The 23,202-nt window shown below is 32.8% G+C and overlaps 1 pseudogene across 1 annotated transcript in view; it reads right to left on the minus strand.

Moving 5' to 3' along the window:
• The window catches only part of LOC143252690 (cell adhesion molecule Dscam1-like), a 117,808-nt pseudogene that overhangs the window by 78,915 nt on the left and 15,691 nt on the right, over nt 1–23,202 (minus strand). Inside the window, exons 4-5 of the transcript XR_013029106.1 lie at nt 2,773–2,931; nt 1,873–2,166 (exon numbers count right to left, since the gene is read on the minus strand). The product of XR_013029106.1 is annotated as a cell adhesion molecule Dscam1-like (transcript). The remainder of the gene's footprint in view (nt 1–1,872; nt 2,167–2,772; nt 2,932–23,202) is intronic.

Below are 23,202 nucleotides of genomic sequence, written 5' to 3' on the forward strand. Positions count from 1 at the left end.
AAATATTACCAAAATGGTCAGCAGATTATTAAGAAAACGTTTTATAATGATATTTATTCATTTGTTAATCCACTATTTACTAGTTTAAAGGTAGTTTGTAAACAAGTTCGTAAGGAACGTACACCAGACAAGGAAAAAGATGGCTAAATGAAGTATTATTTCAGAAAGCAGACAAGTTAGTAAATAAACTTAGTATTCCGAAAACTGTTTAATCTCGAAGTCTAAATTCAAGGAAGGCCCAGTTTAATCTAAACTTTGATCAACGTATGTTACTGGGTTATACAATTTTAGGAGAATTTCCTCCTCATCAGTAACCTCGAACACAAGGTAAGCTGAACATATATATATCATAGTGAAAAGTATCATACATACTGTTAATGTGAATGTGCTTTATAGTCGCTATGAGAAAAGTCCATATGTTTATCAAAGTATAGATTGAAATGGACCTCCCTTGAACTTAGACTTCGAGATTAAACAATTTTCGGAATACTAAGTTTATATATTACATCTGATATTATGCGGCTATATAATGTGAAGAAACGAATAGTGTCCAATGACGTTTGTTCTTTCATTCGCCTATCTAATGTGTAGGTGTTTCTCGTAATGAAATCACGTTCACACCAACAGTATGTTAAAAATACCACTTGTTTTGTATGACAGTGTGAGAATTCATACCATTAAAACCGCACATTTGAAATAAATAAAACTTCACGCTGCTGTTACGTATCTAAAGGTTTGAAATATATAAACAGAATGAATAGCCATGCAAGAAGCACGTGTGTGTCTGTATGTGTTTTCTTATAACAAAGCCACATTGGGCTATCTACTAAGCCTACAGAAGGGAATCGACCCCTGATTTTAGCGTTGTAAACCCGTAGACTTAACTCTGTGCTAACAGGGGCAGAAGCATATGAAAATAAAATAATAATAATAAACTTAACTATGTTTCTTACTTTCAACTAATTTATATTAGGTATGAAATTTTATTAAGATATTTTTTCAAAAAACTATAAGCACAGATAGCGCTCGAGTAGCTTTGTGCGAAATTCAAAAACAAACAATCAAAAGATTGTAACTTACCCAAGTTTATAACTACGCTCATTTTTATCGTCTATGCCTTATGTGTGTGTGTTTTCTTATAGCAATGCCACATCTGGTTGTACTGAATCGCTGATTTTAGCGTTGAAAAATTTGGTTTGAATTTCGCGCAAAGCTACTCAAGGGCTATTTGTGCTAGCTGTTCCTAGTTTAGTAATGTAAGACTAGAAGGCAACTAGTCATTGCCACCCACCGTCAACTCTTGGGCTACTCTTTTAACCAGTGGGATTAACCGTTACATTATAACGCCCTCACGGCTGAAAGGGCAAGCATGTTTGGTGTGACGGAGATTCGAACTCGCGACCCTCGGATTACGATTCGAGTGCCTTAACCACCTGGCACGGTATGGTCACACTCGTTTAGTTTAAGAAGAGACGGGTATGAATTACATCCTCCAAGGTCTTGTAGTGCTGATACAATACATGCACCCGAAATTGTACGTTCACACATTTCATATGTATTTGCTGTGTATATTCTTGAGGGTATAAATTCATCACAATCAAACCTTTCATTTTTATACAATGAACAATCCAGCGTATGTACAGCATACTTTTATTATTTTTAATTATTAAATGGTGTTGTAAATTGAATACCCCAAAAGGGATTTATTTTTGAGAAGCTAAAACAAAATTATCCTGAACAAGATTAGGGTAATAAGCATATATTTAAAGCCAATATAAAAATTATAAGGGAGCGCAACCAATATACTAGTTAATTATGATAAATAATCTTATAATTTAATGACATTTTGTTTGCCATTACAAAAAATCTCACCTCTGACTGTAAGAGTTCTTTCTGTTCGCTGCTGTCCCTGGGAATTTTTTGTAACACATACATAGTTGCCACTGTCACTAATACTTGCATCTCGTAGTATCAACGTTCCATATAACTGGGTGATTCTTGATCCTAGAATAACCGGACTAAGGGTGTGACCATCATGATGATACCAGTTATATTCTGGTGTTGGATATCCATGCGCCACGCACGGTAACTTAGCGATTTCTCTTTCGTATATTTCCACTACGCTGGTTTCTTCTTGGATTATAGGCGGAAAGGTGCTGCTAGGTTCTGAGAATTATAAATGTGTAAAAATACAGGTTTCTCTTCCTCCATTTCATATAACTAACTTGCTGGATTAAACATTAAGAGCCAAATTATTAAATAAACCTCAAAATGAATCCATACTTTAAGAGACTTGGTATAAGTGGAGAGCATGATGTAAAAATTACATTTTTCACTGAACGAAGTGGATAAAAATATACTTTAGTGTGGAAGAACAAGGAGCTAATTTTATTAATATTTGAGGTCACGTGTTTGTACAGCTTGGTACTTTCTTACATATATATTGTAACTTGTGAACATAAAAACTCACAAAGTTTGCATAACTTTTGAAAGGGAATTCTTTACAAAAATTAGACTTTCTCATTGTTTCGTAACTTTTTCATTTTATACGTGGCCAATAATTTGATTATGTTATGGAAAATGTTATTTACAAATAAGGAAAAGAACGAATTTAACGTAAAGGAGACTAATTAATTTTTGATCGAGACTTTTATTATAACGTAATATAAATTAACTTAATTCAATTAAAGGTGAATTTTTCAGCCGTTTTATCTTGTATATTTTTTAACGATGGAGACTACGGAATGAAATAAATTATTACTAAAAACTTACTTGTAATAACGAGTTTGGCCCATGATAAACTTTCTGTTTTTTCTCCAGTTAGGATATTTTTCACCTGACATTTGTAACGACGTTTCTCGTCTGAATCTTGAACGTTATGAATATGTAGTTCTCCCGTAGGAAATGCCAAATACTTCTTGCCTCCAAAATCTGAAGAGTAGTTTAATACACGTACGCACATGGAACACTAGTGCACATTGTTCTAAATATATATATATACATATGAAATGTTCGATTTGTTTATGACAAAGGGAGCATACTTATGTAAAGGGTTTGCTATATTTTCATGAAATGAAATGCAGGTTGAATAAATCTACTGTCTTTGCTTTAACGGACAACTGTTGTTTATCTGACAAGGAATACATTTCGTAATAACGTATTGTGTATATCATACTCGGAATATGTTGTAGAGTCTCTGTAAATTACCTATGGAGGTGGTAATTTTACATTGTGTAGCTGTTAGGCCTATTGGCTACACGCTACTTTATTTCTCCTTTCATAATTTTAACGAGACATTCGTGGCATTAAGAAGTCTGTATATAATTTATTTGATCAATAAAATCCATAATTTATTTTGGTTTGGCTTAGAATGTTCTCGTAAAGTAACACCCTCTCTCCAACTCTTGAGCGAGTTCTTTTTTCTGATCGAATGCCGGGATTTGACAGTCACTCTTATACCACAACCATGGCCTTAATTTGTGGAGTGCACTTCTGCGGCAAGAGAAAGTTAACGTAAGTTTGCTTTTCGGGTTTAGAATATATTTGTGCAAAGCTATAATGGGGTTAACTGGGCATAGCCGTCGCTAATGTTTGAGCTGATAGACTACAAGGAAGGCAGCTATTGTCAAATAGCACCCACTTCAGCTGCTTTTGTTTGACCAAGTAACTGTTAATTTTCTGTGACATTTACGGCTCTATTTCACGGAGCGCGATTTTATAGCAACGGAAATATAACGGCCTTTTAAAGTGAAGATTACATAGTTCGTCAGTCTGTGCAAACACCACACACATATATATATACATGTTTGGGTGTGTGTGTGCATATATATATATTCGCATATAGCAGTATAAATGGTAATAGTACATAAAATAATAATTCAAGGTATTCTTTATGCCTTATCTGTATTTAATTTCTTTCCTACTTATGTGCGTCAAAGTAATATGAATGCATATTTATGTGTTGAAATGTTTGTTGCCAAGTTATAGAACATTTAAGAAACAAAAATGAACATAAAGAACGCTCTTGAAGAACAAACGTTACCAATGAAGTTCGGTTACAGTGAAGACTTAAGTTTTGAATCCAGTATGATGTCAGATGTTCGACCTCATTAGAATATATTAAAAATTAACATTAAAGACATCAGTGTTTTAAAACTTAATGGAGATTCCGAAAGTTAAATATGAATATTAACTAGCTTAGAATATGTTAAGCTTTTGAAAGCTTATGATACTTTCGCACTGCGCGTCTGATACAACTTATTGACATATTCTTTTAAGTTGAATATTTTATTAGCTTATTAAAAACTAGTTGTGTTTTAAACCAAATAATTTACTGTCTTTTCAGAGTACACAGTCTTGTATTTATAAAGATTATATTCTTATTACTTTGAATTTCATGTTCCTGTTTGTATAGAGATATCATTTTATATAATTGTATGAGAAACACTGTATTAAAAACCCATATATCGGATTTTGTAACTAGTGAAGGAATTAGTAAAAATTCAACATTCATATAATCAAATAGAAACAAATCATAGTATAAAGAAGTGTATTACACATGTGATCTATGCTTTAGATATATTTTTATAATTTCAACGGGCATTTAATGGTAGTTAATGGTGAAAATATTTGTTTTTCGTATGAGAATTCAACAGTACTTTTAAACATACAGCAAACAGTGAATCTTTAGCGCCACATTGACTATTGACGTCTTCGGAGAAGGAAAAGATTCACATTTACCTAGAACATCTGTATACCTGACAATGACGCGCATTTATTGCACTTTAACCAAAGACAAGAAGGGACTAAATTTCTCTGCCCTCGATATACGTTGAAACTTGGAATGCTTTGTTACGAAACGTTATTAAAATGCCTCTCGTGCAACGAAATATAGTCAGATATATTTTAGAACGACTAGTGAAACTTTAAGTTTATATGTATGCCTACATTATTTTGTTTTTCTTATGTTCCAATAAGCTCTTAAATCGTGGAAATAAACACAGCACATTATAAGCCAAGTAATTTCGTTGTAATGCCCCTTATCGTCTCTTCATGAACCTTCTAAGCACTGAACTCACATTTACAATATAATTTGTTTAGTTTTCAGAAAATGATTGGGAATGCTTTTTAAATTGCAACCGTATTCGTTACTTGTTATCTTATTGTATCAGACCTATATTTTAATTCAGACGGTGAAGTGGCGTAATGGCGATAAGACACACTTCGCTTTTTGTATGCAAATATTAGAGTACCGTTTTATGTTCTTGGGTTATTCGGTATCAGTTAAGTGGCGTTTGCTGTTTAGATCACAAGTAAACGATCGAGAAACAAAGTAACAATCAACTATTTTAACTTTATATTTTTTATTAGATCAAAATGATAGCTATTTTGGACATTCTGTAAAACTATAATTCTATGTATAATGTTTGAGATTAAAGTGGGCTAACTAATCATACTATAATTGAACTTTTGCTTGAATGATACTGGAAAAACTTTTTTATTATGCGATGTGCAACCCTTAACTTCGCAAAATTTTTGTCCTGTGTGCATGCAGATTTCCAACAGGGGTCACGATTTTCCTATTCGCCTCCGTTTCTTATCATGGAAAAAATTATTTTTGTCCAATCTCAAAGTGTAGATACGATGTCATGAATACATTACACGCAGATTTAATGCGCTGGTGCCATCTGTATAAATATACTAGTACTGTTTGTTGTACGTCCATGTAAATACTTTGCCGGGTGTAGATGGATCTTCACCAAATTGGTATTAGGTCCATGGAAAGTACACACAAATTTTCAATTTTGCTTTTTGCGGTTTTTCTTTACCACTACTTCGATTATGTTGATGGATCTTCACTAAATTTGACATGCAAATTTTCGGTTTCATATTTTTGTTTTGCTGTTCTTATGGGTGTTTTTTTTTCAAAATTATATATAAAACAAACAACTTTTCAAGTCTTAAGATAACCTTTCATTAATCATGAATTTACATAACTTCACGGTCACTCCATTTAGTACGGATAACAAAGAAAACAAAAAATTATGTATGTAAAATTATGTGTTTAAAAATTAGTTGAATTATAAATAAAAAAAAAATCTATTGCATTAACAGGAGTAATTTCCAAATTATTAACTTCCGCTCAAAACAGACTATCTGCACAGATCAGAACTTCAAATTAATTCAGTAATTAAAACAATCTATTCACTTAGATCAGAACTACAAATTAATTCAGTAATTAAAACAATCTATTCACTTAGATCAGAACTACAAATTAATTCAATAATTAAAACAAACTATCAGCATAGATCAGAACTGCAAATTAATTCAGTAATTAAAAACACTTTTTAACGATAAATTAGTTCTGTAATTAAAACACTATCTGCACAAGTCGGACGGACAAATTAATTCAATAACTAATACAACAGACTCAGTATACTGGCCTAACTATAAATATTCAACTCTAGAAAACAAACACTTTCGTCTTTAAATGAGTATAAATATATATATAAATTACATTGAAGAAGGTAAGTCTTTATTTATCGAGTCTTTAATTCGCAATTGAGCTGAATAATATAAATATGCCCTATTGGGAATTTAAATTCTTTTGGTTTCATAACATACACTTTACACCTAAAATAAAATAACTGACAAAGCTAATAAAATGATGGATCTCCAGATTTTTTTTCACAGAAGACAGACGGATACAGTAATCGAACTAAGCATGTGACGAAAGAGGTTAAACTAACATTGAAAGAGATCTTTAAATACAATCTATAAAGGTCTTTTTAATGGTTTGCACAAAACGTAATTTAAGTCATAACCTTTATTTGAATCTATTGGAAATTCGCTCAAAGTTACACCAGGGCTATCTGGGGTAGCTGTTTCCCTAGTTTAGCATTGTAAGACTAGAGAAAGGACAACTAATCATCACCACCCACCTCCAACTCTTGGGCTACAACTACTCTTTTAACCGTATTCGAACCCGCGACCCTCGGATAACGAGTCGAGTGGCTTTTACACCTGACCATGCTATAGCTTGAATTTGGGTCATGTATTTTAATACTTATGAAATGAAGGCGTTTATCCATAATATTGTGCATGTGCGAGAATAAAAAAAAAATAGAAACAATAAATCGTAAAAATTATAAAATATACATACAAAAATACAATTTTACTATTATGCTATTTAGTTGATATTTAATATATACAAAAGCAAACATTATGTATATTCTGAAAGACCTAATGTAAGTGATTATTAGATCCATTCAGTTCTGGATAATGGAAGAAACATGAAATAAATTAATTCCTTGTAATATACAGTAGTAATAATATATTACCGAAAACTAGGATTATAGCCTATTCATTACGAAGATAATTATAAGAGTAAAAGGCTTATTTAATGCTAGACGTTCTGTTCGTATGTACCTGCTCAATATTTTCAAATAGAAAACGTGTTCATTATTAGGTTTTTTTCTACTTTTACTTAGAAGGATAGTTATCTCTATTGCATTGATTTTCAACCAGATAGAACCATGGTAAGTTTGCACTGTTATTACTACTTAACTTTCTATCAATATAAACGTTAGTGGTATGCGAAAAGGATAAAGGCCCATATTAATTTTACGTTTATAAATGAAACAGGCTAATGAAAATGTATCTTATATAACATATATATATGTATATAAAAATACATAAGTAGATACTTTAATTAGTTTGGGATTTAAACATTTGATTGAAAAACGTTTCTCCCACTGAACTGCTCATTAGTTTTGTGTACAGTATGTAATATTTTTACGACTTTAATTTTGCGACGCATTAAAGTTATTGATAAAAGGAAATATCTGATGTTAAGTGCTTAATAAGATGTATCTTTCACGTTATCGAATATATGTCCTAACATGAATCTGCGAAATTTCGATTTGGTAAGTGCATAAACTTACGAAAAGTCAAAATAATTTTGCTATGATGTTTGTACTTCGTCTTTTTTTTATCATGCATTCGATCCATCTTACCTCGCTGGTTATATGTAAGATTTTGCATTTTATCCATACCGGAATATCCTGCAATTGTATCTCTAAGATAGTTTCCAATATTGTAATGAAATTCAATAATACAATAATCAGTTGTATGACCTTAGCTTAACAGAATATTTAAAAGTTAGCCTAAGCTATAACTTCGATTTACAACAAAACTGCCAATAAATAAGTTTTACAACGTTTTAGGTATTTTAATTCATTAAGATCGCCTGGATCTTAATTCTCTTCTTGGTTAATTTGAAACTTTATACCAGCCTATTCAGATTTTACTGCTCTATGATTCCATAGTTTTGATACATAAAACGTTTTTCCCCTTCAGAATTTGCAAAACAAAGTTCAATAAAAAAATTAAATAATTAAATTTGATGACACTGAAGGACAAGATAGTCAGTGTTGAATAGCCAAATAATCTATAAATGTTACTATTTATCATATACAAAAAAACACTTTTAAAGAAGTCAGTAGAGAAACAATTCACTCTGTGTCACGTTTGTCACCATATCTTGTTGTGTACACGTTCCGAAGACTTGAAAGGTTAGCTTAAATCTCTATACAGACCACCATCAAGATTTCAGAGAATGCTTGTAGAACAAAACAGCTGTAGCTACAAGGATGTGGTACAATGATTCAGTGACAATCTCTGATGAAACTGAAGAGCTGAGTAAACAGACCTTTTTGTAAGTTTCGGTATTTTGTTTTTACTTCATGCTGCTAGGCATTGACCACATTCTTTCGCAGTTAAAGTTTAATTTTTTCTCAATTTTTTTGTCTGTTTGCTTTCTTTGTTAAACAAAAACTACAGAATGGGCTAACTGCGCTGTGGTCTCTATAGGCATCGAAACCAGATTTATAGCGACATAAGCCCTCAGATTTTTCATTGAGTCATTTGGGGGCTTTTAAAAAAATTACAGTATCACAATTAAGTGTACGAATATATAAAGTTCAGTTAATTTTTTAAATCTCTGTGTTATTTTAATTGTCTTTGATCAAACAAATAGTGCGAAAACATTATACGACGTCATTTGATGTAAGACCTGGCATAGTCTTGTGGTCAGAGCACTCATCTCGTAATCTGAGGGTGGAGCTCAATTCCCCGTCACTGAACATGTTTGCCTTTTCAACCGTGAGAGTATCATAATATGACAGTCAATCCCACTATTCGTTGGTGAAAGAGTAGCCTAAAAGTTGATGGTGGATGATGTTGACTAGCTGATTTTTCTATATTCTATCACTGCAAAATTAGGAAGGGCTACAGCAGATAGCTATCGAGTTGTCCTCCGTGAAATTGAAAAAAACAACAAAGAACAAACTTTCTATAGACTGGCATCAAAATTTTTTAGCTGCGGCATTGCGGCTCATCGAATGGATCTGAGTTGTTGTTTTTTCATGTGCAAAGTTTCAGCTTATAGCTCTGTCATCGATTTGACCGATTTGAGATCTAATTACAGTTTTCAACTCAGGAGATCAAACCCTTTCAACTTGTGTATTTGATGAAGTCTAAGGTCTCGTAGGTTAATTTACTGTAATCTTTCCTAAAAGAATTTCCATTTTAGGGAAGGCTTGTAGAGATCTTGATGAGCAATAATCGAATAGGATATGCACGGGACCCACGCTCGATACTGCTGGCGCCCAAAGTATAGCAAATAAAAAAAGAGAACAAAAAGTCCCATAGAATATTTACACTAATTTTACCTAAAACAGTGTAAAATGCTGCGGCTATTGAAGATCTCCTCTTGTTTTTCAATTTTAAACTTTTAGTTCACAGTTCCATCTTTTGACCGTTTTGAGATCTAATAACAGCCACGGCTATTGAGGATGTTCTATTTTAGTTTTCTTGAGAAAACAACAGTTGAGTTATAAGTTTAAAATTAATAACGATAGCCTGATTACTTTAAAGACTTTTTAAATCATGAAATAGCATTTTGATTGCCAAAATGAGTACATTGTGTAGTCACAGGGATAAAAGTTGGTCCTTGCCTAATAATAATTAATTAAAAAATTTCACAGAGATATTTCTTTAAATAATAAAACGAGGCATACATAAATCTAATACACATTTTTGTTGCCATGGTTAACAGGAGGGTTAATAAGATGACGTTTAGGCGAAGATGGAACGAAAATGACATACAACGTTATTGATTATAAAATCATTAATATTATGTATAATTATAAGTGAAGCACTATCATGACCGGATTACTGCTTTCTTCAAAATCGTACATGGAAATCTTTTTATTTTGTTGGCCGTTCTTTTTGCTATTGTTTTCGTTAGTTTTGCTTCAGTAGTCAAGATTATAAAAAGATTAGATACTATTAGTAATCGAATCATGCACTTGTAAGTCAAAACCCAATTATATAAACTTTGAATTTTTTGTGTTTTCTTTCTTTTTATTAGCAAAAAGCCGCACTAATGTAGTTTGATCTTTCTTTCAACTTCTCTCAAACATTATAAATCATTAATTTTCCATATTATTTCATATAAAATTTCTTTTCCCGCTATTATCTGATTCTCTTTTATTTGAATGTTCTTGGAAAAATACGGATAGCGCAAACACTTTAAACTTAAACGGTTAACTGTCGATTTAATCTATTTGAGATGTTTAGTCAAAATAATATTTTATTTGCCATTGGCAACTAACCAGCAAGAAAAGTTAATTGATTTTTCTCGAATTTCGTGCGAAGTTACTATGAGGTTATGTGTACGAGGAAGACATCTAGTCAATATCTCCCAAAGCTAGATCGTACGTTACTTTTTACCAACAACAAATACAACTGACAGTCACTTTATAACGCCCCTAGAGCATGTTTGATGGAGAGGTTCGAACCCAACATCCTCAGAATGCGATTCGAGCACCCTAATCAGCTGGCCATGCCACGCCAACAGAAGTGAACACGACATTAATATAGCGACATGCCACGAACAGAAGAACAAAAAAGTAGTTATGAAACATGACAGTGATGGAAAGAATATGTCGGGAAAATCGAATCGCCTCACTGATCCACAAACTACGATGAAGATAATATCGTAAAGCTGTCTCTATACACAGTAACTTGAATAGAACATTCAGACCATTCAATCACAAGCCATTACGATATCCCACAATGGTAATGTGTATAAACAGGACGAAACGATGATAGCTTTTGTTGCAAGTGAACGTCACTGACGTTGAGAAAGGACCAGATGGGATTATGGACGAATGGATGGATGAGTGTGTTTGTTTTTTCTCGAAGCAAAGTCACATTGAACCCCTGATTTTAGCGCTGTAAATCTGTTGTACCTGCGGGAGGGGGGGGGGGGGCTGGATAGATGAGTAAAAGGAGTTACGAAGGTTAGTCCACTACAAATATAAACTTTTAGGTTTTAACTAGTGAAATAGAACAAACAATCGTTTAAATAAAAAATAAAAACCCGACAACAAGTAAGTTCTCGAAGCTCGTTTTTGTATATTTTATTATTCGTTATTTAATAATTTTAGATGCTCATACATTTTCTTTTAAAATGATGTTGATTACATGGTATTTTTAACAAGTTAGTTTAGTCAACTGCTTTAAAGTAAAATACATTTGGGAAAGTAATCTTTATGTTACAGTGTCACGTGGTCGATTATTTACTGCTCTGTAAAGTATCTAAATATCACACTGTAACAATAAAGCTCACACTCACAGGTCGATATTTCACAACTTATGTTAATAGGTAAATTCAACATAGGCAATTATTAGATATCGACCTCAAGTTCTCTTACTTTCTCTGTAAATTTCTACAGAAATTTGACCCTTTGTCCAAGAAGAACTCGAACAGTTTAGTTTGTTTATCGTAGTTAGAAAATAAAACTAACATACTGCTAAAAAATTAAAGGAACAAGTACATATTTCAATATATTTTTATCATAACTATATTTATGTATGAAAAACATATCAGTTCGTCTACAAGTGCATTTTTTAAGGTTGCGAGTAAAGTTTGAAGCAACTCAAATGAAACTCACCTCACTCAAGGAGAATACAACTCAAGGTACCCTATATAAGGCTGTTACGTGAAACTATGCATTTCTTATTATTTCTCGAAAGAAACAACAACATGGATCTTTTTCGGCTCGCTTTGTCAGTGTGTACCTTCATCTTGTGTATCCAAGCAGTCAGGAGCCATCTGACAGAGAACGAGGTGGCCAGGGCGGTCCAGATGCTGGAGGATGGCCAGACCCAAAGGAGGGTGGCATAGTGCGTCGCTGTGTCACCAAGCGTGATCAATCAACTTTGGCGACGCTACCAGGAGACGAACTCGTTTGCTCGTCAGCACCTGGATTGGGAACTTCGTCAATGAGTCATTGTGCTGTGGACAGACGAAAGCAGGTTCACTGTGTCTCGTGATGATGGACGTGCAAGTGTTTGGAGATGTTGAGGAGAGTGATTTTCCGCCTGTAACATTATGCAAGTCGATGCTTATGGAGGAGGTTCTGTCATGGTCTGGGCAGGCATATGCTTGGGTGGCCGCACGGACTTACTCATACTTGACAGGGGTGCTCTAAACGCACGACCAAATAGAGAAGAAACTGTGAAACCCATTGTGAGGTCTTTTGCCGGTGCTGTCGGTGATGGGTTTATTTTCATGCAGGTTAACGCACAAGCCCACGTCGCCAGAATGTGTATGGACTTCCTTGCCGAGGAAGGAATAGAGACTTTTGAGTGGCCAGCCAGATCTCCAGATTTGAATCCCATTGAACATTGTTGGGATGTGTTGTCGAGGCGTGTTAGTGAACGCCAACACCCTCCTCAAAATGTACAGGAACTCCGACAAGTCCTGGTAGACGAGTGGGCTGCCATACCCCAAGATAACATCGATGGACATATTCGAAGTGTGCCAAATCGGTGTCAGGAGTGTTTCATAGTCCTTGGAGGTCACACTAGATAGTGAATGTTTCAAACATTTCTTGAATAAATGCATGTAAACTGTTTAAAGTATTGTTTCATATGGGATATAAGTTTTAGTGATATTGGTCATTTTTAAGAATTTTATTCCTCCATGTTTTACCGTTCATCACACATTAAAAAATGGATACAGATGGAACTGAAATTAGGCAAATTAGCTAAAAAATAAAAATATTATCGCATTTGAAACACTGAGAAAAAATATATAAGAAAATTTACTTGTTCCTTTAATTTTTTGAGCATTTTACTACAGTGACATGAGATAACCTTATATCCCTCCGTTGTTAACTTGTACAAATCCTTTGATTCTCTTTTATTTGTTTTTTAACTAGTAAAATTAACACGTGGACGCAGATGGAAAATCATAGATTTTGGTATGAGAAGGGACTTTTACTGCTGCTACAGTAATAAAGATGACCAGTTTGCCACGCATGACAATTTTTTCATCCAAGTTGGAGGTTCCTGTTGGAAGAAAAGAACCTTACTACTTTCCTATGACCAGGCTATTTGTCGAATATGAATCTTATCAAGAGTGTAAGATTTATCTTCAGTTGATCCCTGAGGAAATCTCGCAAACTACCAACAGTTAAAGCCACACTCCTCCAAGTTTTTCACAATCCAATGGGTCTGGATTTATTATCATACATGCACAATGTGTAATCGTGCTAATGCAAACGACAGCTACAACTTAATACAAATACTAATCTTTTACTGCTTGTTTACCTAATAAAACGGCATTTGTTCTGGAATGGACGTATGTTTACCTATAATAATAATAAGACTAAAATTTAAAATAGTTTTTTCATCATCATTCTTTGTTGTCATCCTAAGGAGTGATGATGAAAGTATTAATTTGACTTTTAGTCTTATTATAATGTTGTTTTTGTTTTGTGTCACATTCATCATTGTTTTACAGTCATATTCTCAACCACCTGTGGATAATTAATGTATTTCATTTGATTAGATATGTTGATTTATATATATATATGAGTGTGTATGTACACATTACATAATTTTTTAATCTCTTTGTATTAATTCTGAATGGAACATTAGTTTTTATAAGTTATCACAACATTTCTAGATCAAAATGTTACAGATGAGTCACAGTGAGATAGGTCTGTTTCTGGTACAGAAGTCACTCAGTATACAAGAGAGACCAAGGGATAATAAAACCCATAGTAAATTATAAGCATCATAAAAATGTTACTTGCCGAGACCAAGTGTTGAAAAGACTAAGACATATAATACACGTTACAGTTTTTTATTTGTAACAAAATGTATAAACAACTAACTTTACCGATCCTAAAGACTACCATTATGTAATTGTTCTTCCTTTTTAATAACGTTTGTGCATTGTATGAAACAAGTATTAGCTACAAACATCGAGCTACATAACGAATGTTCTGAAAGTTACAGATCAAACGGATATTAAATGGTAGTTTGTAGTAACTGGCTGGAAATTTTGTAAAATTATGTATTTCTTTAAGCTTGGGTCTTCCCCAGTGGTATAGCGGTATGTCTGCAGACACCTACCGCTAGCAACCAAGTTTCCATACTCGTTGTGAGTAGAGCACTGATAGGCCATTGTGTAGCTTTGCGCTTAATCCTAAACAAACAAAATCCTTCGTTAAAATTTTGGATTTAACTGATTGATATGATATATCAAACTTTTTACTTCGTGATATTTTTATGTACGCGCGGATATTAAATCTGAAAGTAGGCTTAACTGGAATCACCAGCGCTGTGTACATGAAATACGAGTGAGGCTTCGTTACGAATTACTGGCATCTAATTACCATACTTGCAACGGAAGTTAACAGTTGGTTAAAGTAAGAAAAAAGAAATACACTTCCTGGAATTATATGCTGAACATATTCTGTCATTAATCAACCTGTGATACTATATACACAGTTATAATTACAGGATTTATCAGTTATCGAACGCAGTCAAAGTACAGAAGTTTGATGCATATTAATAATATACGAGCGTATAGGACCAGAACACATGATACTGAAGAAAAGATATTTTAGTAAATTTACGTTGCTTTACTTTTGAATACGTTTTAAACTACAATAACTCGATTACTATGCACTAAATATTTCTATATTACGATAAAACATTCACTAAAATAAATAACTAAAGTCTTTAAATTGATTTTGATAAATAATTATGGTTAAACTCAAAAAACGTTTTTATGACTTATCTCAAGAGATTAATAGACACTATTATCAAATACAAACTATCTTTATATTTAACTTTCAATCTTATCATCGTAATAAGAAAAACTTCAGTTTCAAGAAAATGTCTTTAAAAACATAAAAAAGGAAGACTTAAATTTTTCATGGTATTTTATGTTAAGATACGAAAAAATGAATAATTAAATTAACTAGAGTACTTAAAAGTATTATTAAAATACAAGTCAATGAATATTTAAATTAGCAGAATTTTATAATGCAAAAAACAAAACTACTAATTTAAGCACACCCAAAACAAACAGAGAGTTAAGTACATTATATTAAAACGATTTAGAAGCCTCACTACGTCGTATGGTCCATTTTGCTACGCTTTTGGTCATATCTGACGGCTATGCATTTTCACAGTATTCCTGTAAAAAGAATCTGCCGTAAAGCTGTCATTTCCAAAACACGACATTCCTCCCATCTGGCTTTCCATAAGCTATCTAGTGTATGGAAACGAGGGTGTCCTAGCGCTTGTTTCAGAAGTCCCATCTGATGACTTGACTGTTATGGAATATCATGAGAATCCGTTTCGATATCCAACTGCTTGAGATGTTTGACAGTTGAACGAGAATAATAATAGGAACCTTTATTATTACGAAACTGTTGGCTTCGTTTCAGTACAAAGCCAGTATTTCTGTGCAGTACAAAATGATCCGGAACATCTTAACCCTTGTATCTACTACCCTGATGATTAAATTACTTCCACCATAGTATACAGTAATCATCATGAGTCCTTTCAAAATAGTTTCACGATACACCATTTTTGAAATTTTTTCTCACTCTTTAACTGGTATAAAATGATAAGAGACTTGTCAGAGTTACCAAGGTACACTTAAGCTTTGTCGAGAGTCGCCACCTATTGTAAATTTTCCCGCTAGGCACTGCTCTATTGTTGATCTTTTTTTTTCTCCTGGATATGTGATGAAAGAGGTTGTGTACACGTAACTTGTGTCACTTTTTCAGAAGATCTGTTTTAGTTATGTTGCGTACTTTTGCCTAATACAAGCGATTACTTTTTTCGCTGACCTTTATGTTCGTGGATTATCATTTGCTACAAGAGATCATACTTTTCTTACCACGACTGGGTGCGACGTTTATGCAAGTCTCTTTCTGGATAAATCTGGTGCTTCATTATGATCCATATTTCTTTGTTTCCAAATGTTATTAAGTTCAAGGTGATTTTCATCTTGGAAACTGAAAATTTCCAATTTGAACACATCTTTACTGATTGATTGTATGGATATTTTGCGTAGGAAACAGTTGTGACATAAAATTTCCAAACGACATGAATCTTTGGTAGCACCACACTACCTACGCAACGTTAAACAATGTCAAAATGTTTGGTTTGGTTTGTTTGAAATTTCGCGCCAAACTACACGAGGGCTATCTGCGCTAGCCGTCCCTAATTCAGCAGTGTAAGACTAGAGGGAAGGCAGCTAGTCATCACCACTCACCGCCAACTCTTGGGCTACTCTTTTACCAACGAATAGTGGGATTGACCGTCACATTATAATGGGAATTCGAATCCGCGACACTCGGATTACGAGTCGAGTTCTTTAAACAAATGGCCATGTCAGGCCAACGAAATGTTGTAGATGTGATATATTATGTTCCATAGCGACATTGTATTTGTTGTGTTTGTTACGTAACTTATTAATTTGTATATTCAAAATCATTTTAATGTAACGCACTAAACACTATGTAGTTTGAATAAAAAAATATATTCAGCCGTTATGTGTAAACGAAAAAAATTAACAAAAACATTTACTTTTATTTTTTCAATCGTAAAATAAATTGTAACACAACATTATTGTGACGTAGATGTAACCATAATAAAACCAAATATTCGGATGTATATTTTGAATGAATTATTTAAATTATAGCCCAGCCAAACTGACTTAAGCCTGTGTGTTATATGAGATAAATATACACAGTTTCAACTAACATTTGTAGCTTTTCATGTACTTGTTTGTTGTTTAGATGAAATAATTATTTTCGCTTATGTGGACTCATTAATCCAAAGGTTACCTCCATCTCATGTAACCGGCTATCGGGTATTCACGTTACACGTTATCAATGCTCAAATGTTCATCTTTTATGCGTATGAATCTTGAATAAGTTCTCCTTGAAGTAAATAGCAGATTTTCGAAGTTAATTAGTTTAATAAGTTGCATATATTAATTTATGTGTACATGTTTTGCTTTCAAATTCGACGTAGGACATATATCTGCAATATGTTATAATCGATTACGTTATGTATTGCTTCTCTTCACGTCGTTACAGTAACCTAAAGGTTGGTAGAAACCAAAAAAAAAAAAAAATCGTACTAATTTCTAACGTACAAGGTCTGGCTTCATTTTCTAATGGATCTTATCCACAAGGGGAATGATTTTCCTGCGAACTGTTAGTTGATTGAAGAAAATGTTGCCTGATGAATTGAACAACTCGTTAATGGAGTTTGAATGTAAGTATAATTAACCAAATGAGATATTTAACATCAGGGAACTTGCTGTCAGCAAATAGATTATTCTCCAAAATAATTTAACTTACTACCAATTGTAATTGGTGAAACAGAACTATGTTCGAAAAAATACACAGTTTTTTTTTCGCACAAATATACACGAGGGCTATCTGCGCTAGTCGTCCCTAAATTTGCAGTGTAAGACTAGAGTCATCACCACCCACCGCTAACTCTTCGACTACTCTTTTACCAACGAATTGAACGTAACTTTATAACACCTCAACTTCCGAAAGGGCGAGCATGTTGGGGCAATGGGGATTCGAACCTTCGGTCCTCAGATTACGAGTCGATCGCCGTAACCACCTGGACACACCGGGTCGGATACAAAGTGACTAACCCAGCAAGGTGTAGGCGTAAGACAGGAGGGAATTTGTAATAGTAACATATATGTTTTGTTAGAAAATAAAGAAACCCGAGTTCACCTGTTAATATTTTCAATTGCAACTTATTACAAGGTATTTTTCTGTTCAAGGAGAACTGATTATATACAACCAAAAACGCTAACATCAAAAACACTAAAACACAAGTGATATTGGATAAAATTGGAGATAGAAATGGTTAGTAGGGTTATCAGTTGCAAGCTAATACTGTTAAAAATGATTAACATGTTTATTATTTTTCGTATTAAAATATGTTACCTTTAAAACTACTATTATTTTCAATTAAAGATATATAATCATTAGCTATGTGAAGAAGATTGAGTAGTAATAAGTTATGAAAATTTTAAGAACATAAAAATATAACATTTCAGGAATTTAAATATACACAATTAAAATATAAAAAGGCCACTTGGTGACTCATTGTACATCAAGCAACACCTGATGACCCAAAACGTGCAAACTATCAATTTCACTCGGAGACGAATTTCAGATGAGGTAAACAAACATATGATGCTTTCTATTGCTTTTATACAATTATAACAATTTTATAATACAATTATAAAAATAACAATTATACAATTATAGTACAGAGCACTAGATTTGGTCCGGAATATACTTCTTACAAAATCAATATTCCAAGTATTTTTATCATGGTAACTTGATATGAGATAGAAGATAAATACGAATATAAAAGTTGTGTTTTTTTTTGTTTTGTTTAAGTGTAATAAATTTAATATGAGTAATAGATAAAGTTATGAGATTTTGTTGGAATATTTCTTTGAGTTTTTATAAGTTCGAAAGCTTGATATTTTCGTATTACGTTGTATTCTTACACCTTAAATAGTTCCTAGAATTCCACCCTTTTTAACAAACTAACGTATGACTTTTCTCAAACAGAAGCATAATATACATATTTTGTTTCTATTTCTTATCCTAAACGGCTCAAATTCATGATGCTAGAAAAACACGCATGTTTGAGATATCAATTCAACACAAAGTCCACCCATTCTAATGGGCCGGTATAGGAACAAAATCATATATGATGACTTAGAACAAAAACAACAATGTGATGTTTATAAACAATATTTACGGTGTCTAATTCCTATCATTAACACCTTGATGAACCATACAGTTTGAAGGAAACAAACGATAACTGTAACCATTTCGTTCCGTGTAGAACTGTTGTAAACATATTGATTTTTATCAAAACAAGCATTTTACATAGATCAGAACTCAGCGTTAATCCAGTGATGAAGTTAGCTAATTAGATATGTTGTTATTATATTCTTACTTGTGAAAATTATTGTGTATTGTTTCATGAGTTTTGCTGCATGGTTTCTTTGGGATAACTATATTTGTTTTTTTGTTTGATTCTAGTGATCCATATGGCTAGTTTTATGATCTTTTTACAATGATATAGTTTATAAGAAACAAATATTTGGTCAATTCTAGTAATCCGTATGACTAGTTTCCTTATCTTATTATAGTGATACAATTTTTTGTTTTTTTGCAAATACACTCTTTTATATTCGTCATGGTTTTCTACCTGTTTTACGTTCATTAAATAAATAGCTAAATAAAAATATATATATTTCTTGTGTGTGTGTGTCTGTCTGTCTATATCTTCAAGATGTCTCGAAATATCCATAGCATACCTTATAACATAGTGACGTTAGTAAGTGTGACTACATCACGGTCACAATCACTTATATTAGTGTCACTTCAAGATCTCTAACAGATATTAATATTCGAACTTATAACACTATAGTAATGTTCGTGAGTGTCATTTCCTTCACTGTGTTAATCACTTGTAGTTTCTAGAAGAAGTCCTTCCAGATCGTTGATACTCTGCAAAATAACGTTGTAGTGATGTTGGTGGATGTGGCTTCAGTAACAACCTTTTACATGTGGAATTCATTTACAAAAAACTTACCATTTACTAGCTTCCAAGTTGAGTCAACTCAGGAATATTCAATTTATATACCACGTAATGAAAACATTATGAGAAAAGAAAGACGTATCCCAGCAGTTACCTCATCATTCAGTCAATTTTTACTTGATGTAGTATTTGATTTCATAATACTACCGAAGGAAGTGAGAAACACTTTGTTAGAACGCTCTGTTCTATACTAGGAAACGTTTACTAATTCCTACAGCTGAGACTATTTCCTTTTGAATGAGTAAGTATTTGTGTTTAAACTTAAAATAACATTTTTAACGTAATTTCTATAGGTTGTTGTAAATTGCACTAGGGTGTGTGTGTTTTTCTTATAGCAAAACCACATCGGGCTATCTGCTCAGCCCAACTAGGGGAATCGAACCCCTGATTTTAGCGTTGTAAATCCGGAGACATACCGCTGTACTAGCGGTGGGCAATTTCACTATGAATATTCCAATAGAATTATTCTCTCAGTCTTTTACATTCTAAATCCTATCATTATGTTGTTGGAAATTGAACTGTCGGAAAAGCCGAGAATTCTATTTATAAACCGATCGTGACTAAATTTTTGAGTAAACAGCTTCAGGTCTCTAAAATTTCTTAAGTAAATTTCCATTCCAAAGGTCCTTGCATTAAAAAGAAAAGACCGAGAAACGAAAAAAATGTATTTGTAAGTATTCTAGCTTATGATTAAATACATTATAATTATTAAGGCTTCAAGTATTTATCTTGATTCATTATATAAAGCATTAGTTAATTTGTTATATGGGACATTCTTTAATAAGTAGTTATTTTGTAAATCTAATGTATACAGTTAACTTACTTATGATAAAAGTTGTTAATAATATATGTATGTATAGTCACCTATAAAAGAAGTATTATAAATAGTATATAAAGTTGGTTCTTGTTCTATTCATTTGTGTAAACATTCGAAAATATTTTGTACCAAAGGTGAATGTGGTAAAGAATATTAATATTTAGAATTAAACGTACGATAATAATAGATGAACAGCTAATCTGAGGGTTGTACGAAGATAAAAATGTGGAAACGCAACTTCGATATTTAAATAAACATGTTATACTAGGACTTTAATATCTACTGCGGTTTGAGTAAAGATAAATGTAGCGAGGAGTAGCTTTTGAATTTACCACATATTCAGATTTTGTTTAACCAAATAAGTCTTAATCATGTGACTACGATTTAAATAATACACAAATAGTCGAGACAGTTATTACGTATACAACATCAATGTCACCCTCGTCATCCACGATGAATGTTGGCAAATGTTTGTTTAGGTCGATATGCACCATTAGTCTCCTAGTCGTGTACCGACTACGAACATTCTACACACTCGTCTAAGTACTCTTATAAGACCAGATTAACAGTACGTTTTCAGTCTAAAACGAAAACCATCATATGACACTAACGTATGTATATGTATAGATATATATATATATATGTATACGCATTTTAATAACATTTCATCAAAATCACAAGAAATGTTTAGTACTTACAACTTAAAATCTTAAGGCATTTTATATATTTAATACGTAATAAAAGAGGCTACGCAAGGAACAAAATTCTTAATCAGTGTTTACTAAAAACGAAGCTATCTTCTATGTTCCTTATTACGAATTACGACTCTATGTATTACATTATTCATTAGAAAGTACGATGCTACTAAATTAAATGCACCCACTTGTTTCTCTTTCTTTTATCTGTAACTATTTTCCATGGCGCTTTAAATATAGCTTAACGTTTGCAGAATAGATAATTTAGTGTGTAAATAAAATTGTATTTTAAGGTATAATCGTTTTTAGTTAATAGTTTTGAGTCGCCTCTGAACAATAAACTCTTCTTCAAACTTCTGTTAGTTCGTAAATTTCAAAACAATAAAAAGAATATTTATAAGCCTAAGAAATAGAATAAGGACAAATTAATAATGTATTGACATGTGGAATAATAATTTTATTATTTACAAGTTAAGGTTCATTTTAACTCTTCTCACTCGAATATACTATACTTAGCTGAGTGTTTTATATCTATATAAATATAATAGTACAGTCTGTCGTATGTCTGTGTAACTACTTCGCAGCGTGTGGATGAATCTTCTTGTGGAAGTACAATAGATTTACGCGGATACAAAGAAGTTTTCAGTTTTGCATTTTGCCTTTTCCAGTTTTTTATAGGCGTTCTTTTTACAACTACTTCGCTCCCTGTCGATGGATCTTCACAAATATATACATGAACGTTTGTTGGATCTATGCAGAGATACGTGTAAACTTGTAGTTTTACATTTTCTGTTTTGTAGATTTTACGGGCGTGTTTTTACAATTACGTATAAAGGACCAACGTCTTATGTTCTAAGATAAACTTTAATTAATTATGAAGTTAAATACTCCAGCTGTTACATTATTGGATCTGTAAAGATTATGGTGGTGTTTTTTCAAAAGGCCCAACATCACCAGGCGGTTAGGGTGCTCGACTTGCAATATGAGGATCACAAGGTTCGATCCCCTGTCACACCAAACATGGTCGCCCTATAAGCCGTGGGAGTGTTATAAAGTGACAGTCATTCCCACTATTCGTCGATGTTGGTGTTTTTTATAGTAAAAGTACGTCGGGCTGTCTGTTGAGCCCACCAAGGGGAATCGAAACCCTGATTTTAGCGTTGTAAATCCGTAGATTTACCACTATATTGGCAGGGGGCTATTCGGCGGTAAAGGAGTAGCCCAAGTTTTGGCGGTGGTTAGCGATGACTTGCTGCCTTTCCTCTAGCCTTACACTGCTATATTAGGAACGACTAGTGCAGATAGCTCTTATGTAGCTTTGCGCGAGATTCAAAAACAAACAAAACAAACAAATTGCTTTCAAATTTCAAAATATTAAAACACAGCCTAGAAACTATCATGAATCTATTTTACTCCATGAACATTTAAGTTTACACTTTGTTGTTTATTGAACACTTATTGATTTAATATGGTAGTAATAACCAAAATCGTATTATACAATCAATTTTTGATGTCACAATAAAAATCGTTTGGAGGCAAAAACAAAAAAATAATGTGATTTAAGCTATTTACACTCATGCTATAGCCTGGAAACTTAATAAAAAATTTCTTTATACTCGTCTATTCAAATACATTGTAAATTTCTTTGGA

Source organism: Tachypleus tridentatus, chromosome 6 (assembly GCF_004210375.1).
Source record: "Tachypleus tridentatus isolate NWPU-2018 chromosome 6, ASM421037v1, whole genome shotgun sequence".
Lineage (NCBI taxonomy): Eukaryota > Metazoa > Arthropoda > Merostomata > Xiphosura > Limulidae > Tachypleus > Tachypleus tridentatus.